Source organism: Kryptolebias marmoratus, linkage group LG24, assembly GCF_001649575.2.
Source record: "Kryptolebias marmoratus isolate JLee-2015 linkage group LG24, ASM164957v2, whole genome shotgun sequence".
NCBI lineage: Eukaryota > Metazoa > Chordata > Actinopteri > Cyprinodontiformes > Rivulidae > Kryptolebias > Kryptolebias marmoratus.
In genome coordinates this window covers 14044373-14047263 of record NC_051453.1, presented here as the reverse complement: position 1 = coordinate 14047263, position 2891 = coordinate 14044373, and positions in this window count along the sequence as shown.

Here is a 2891-nt window from a genome sequence, read left to right as displayed (position 1 = left end):
GGGAAATGTTGTTGATGCTCTGGTTTCTCTTTTGCATATGAAGAGCTTTAAGAGCGAAGCCCCTAATTATGCTCCCGTGTTAGACAAGCTCCCTAATTGGTAGCCGTTTCCGGCTTCGGGTTCTGTCACGTTTCTGTATCCTTTCATGCATTTGGAGGAGCACAAAATGTGGGAAGTAGAAAGCTATAAAAGCTGCTCATGAATGCGCTTCCTGCCAAACTACAACCAAGCTTGCGTGGAAAAGGAGACCTCTGAAGAATGGATAAGCAGCTGGTCACCAGGACGGTCAGCTTTGGGGCGATCTGCAGCGGAGCCAAAGCTCCAGGTGATTTTTCCTCAGCTCGCAGGCACAGCAGCGCAGGGATCCGAGCTCTGCTGTGGGCTACTGGCAGCGCTAAGTCCTTCGGGTGTTCAGCAGACTCCCAGACGAGTCGTGAGAACATATTTTCAAATATCCTGACTCCTGACAGCATCCCACAGTTCACTATACCAACCCTGTCCGTGCAGACCAGCTTAAGGTCACTCGACCAGGAGACAGAGGGCAACGGGTCAGAAGGGGACTTCAGGAGTTCTGGGATAGAGCCTGAGGCGTCCGTTTCTCCAGCTTGCACCGCCATCTCTTCATCTTCATCCTCCTCCTGCTCCAGCTTGGTTCCGTCAAACCGCAAAGCAGAGCGGTGTGTTTCCGACCCTTTAACCAAGAGGAGGCCTGTCCTTCAGAGGGAGGCGCACCTTACCTACCCGCTCAAGGACACGCAACACTGCCTGGACCCTGGGAGCAAGGCCGCCCTCTCCCTGCCGCACCTCACCAAAGTGACCACACCGTACGGCTTCGTCACCCTGAGCCAGAGCCCTCAAATGGCGAGCGAGGAGGCGCTCCTCTGCCAGGCTGGGCTACGCCGTTTAAACGTTGACAAGAAGGCTTCGAGCTCCACCGAGGGCATCAAGGGCAGCTGCTTCCACCTGTCAGGAGCCAAGAAGAAGCCGCCCAAAGACTCAGCAGAGCCGCAGAGAAAGGAGCTATTAATCAGAGGAGAGCCACAAGCCTCCATCGGCGCCTCAGTTCCGCCTTCTTCGACGCCCAGGCAGCCTGATAAGCTCAAACGGCGTTTCTATCACATTATAAAGAAACATTTCATGTAAACCTATGAGAGATGAAGGAGATTTGCAAAACCGGAAAAAAGAAAAATTGTGTGAACTTGTTTAAATGATGCTTTAATTAAAATAAAATTCCTATTTTTTTCTGTTTATTGGTATAATTAAGCCGTGAAAACCCATGTCTTTTATCTATTTGTTTTTCAAAACCCACTTATTGTATTTCATGATTTAAAACGGCCCGCCGCTCCTGTTTCCTGCACATGTTTGCAGTCTCCACAGCAGGCCTGAAAGGGGGCTCCAGCAGGCTCCTCAGCGTGTGAAGAGGTTCGGTGAAGAGGGCGCCTGATCCATCCTCCTATCTGGTGTTTTTTCACTCGCCCACTCACCGAAACATTAGTGGATATTATGACGCAAAGCGCTCGACCCTTGAGTGGTGGAACACAGGAACGGTTAATCTAAATTTATAATCCCTCATCGTGTTGTTTGTTGACGTGCATGGTCCTCGTGGATGCTTTAAGGCAGATAGATGGTTTCAGCTTTAATTAAATTCAGTCTTTAAAAACCTTTTCAAAAGCAGGAGTACGCTGGATGAATGAGAGGAAGAAACCGAATGGGGAGGGGTAATTATGAGAGAGCTTTCTAATAAACAGATACTGAAAATTCAGACAAGCCCAACAGGATTCAGCTCATTGTGGCTCATTTTCATCAAGATATTGTTTAGATACAAAAACATATCCCAAACCCAGATACAATACAAACAGAATGATTATTATAAACAAAATAATCAGTCTAAATGAATACTTTTTTATCAAGTTTGTAATTAGTAGAATTTTAAAATTAGGTGTATGATGGTATATGATGTCTGTTTTGATCCTTTTTTTATCTTTATCTGCCCAGTGTAAACCTCTGTAGACTTACCTGTGTTCATAAATAAAAGTCTCATATTACATCTCTGCTTGGCCTTATTTGAGTCCTTACGTTTGCACTCTGTTAAAAATTTAGCTGCAGATTTAAATGTGAAACACTTGCAGGTACAAGCGACTGTGACTTTTTATAAATATGAATTTCTGGAAGCTGCTGTTCGTCTTGGCACAATCTGACACTTGTGCACTCTTCTTCCAAGGCAAAAGTTTGTTTTTTTTTCGTTATTATTGTCTGCAGATAAAAACGATCTGTCCAATCCATTATCTCAGAGGGACGCTCTGAATCTTAACATCCAAAACAATGACCCACAGACCGAAAGGTAGATTTTGTTTCCTTTGAGTGAGTTTCAAAACGCAGAATCACGTGATGTAAAACCTCCGACATAACTGAACTATTTCATCTGTTGTGTTAAACAAAATGTGTGTGTATGGGAGGTTTATCACCATGTGACCATTTAAAACCAGTTATATTTATCAGTTGTATGACTACAAACAAACAACAACAGGCTCTTGAATAAATGTTGCAGCTTACATCCACGTTTGCCTGGACTCAAATAATATATTGTACGTCATGAAGACTTTAAAAGAAAATTGATGGATCAGGGTGGCACAGTGGGGCAGTGGTTAGAGCTGTCACCTCCCAGTAAGAAGGCTGCAGGATCGCTTCTGGGTGGAGTTTGCATGTTCTCCTTGTGCTCTTGTAAGTTGACTCCAGGTACTCCGATTTCCTCCCACAGACCAAAAACATGCATGTTAGGTTCATTGGTAAGAGCTAAAATCGTCCTTAGGTGTGATTGAGAGCATGAATGGTCGTTTGTCTGTATGTCGCCCTGTGTTGGACTTGCAACCTGCCCAGGGTGCCCCCCCCCC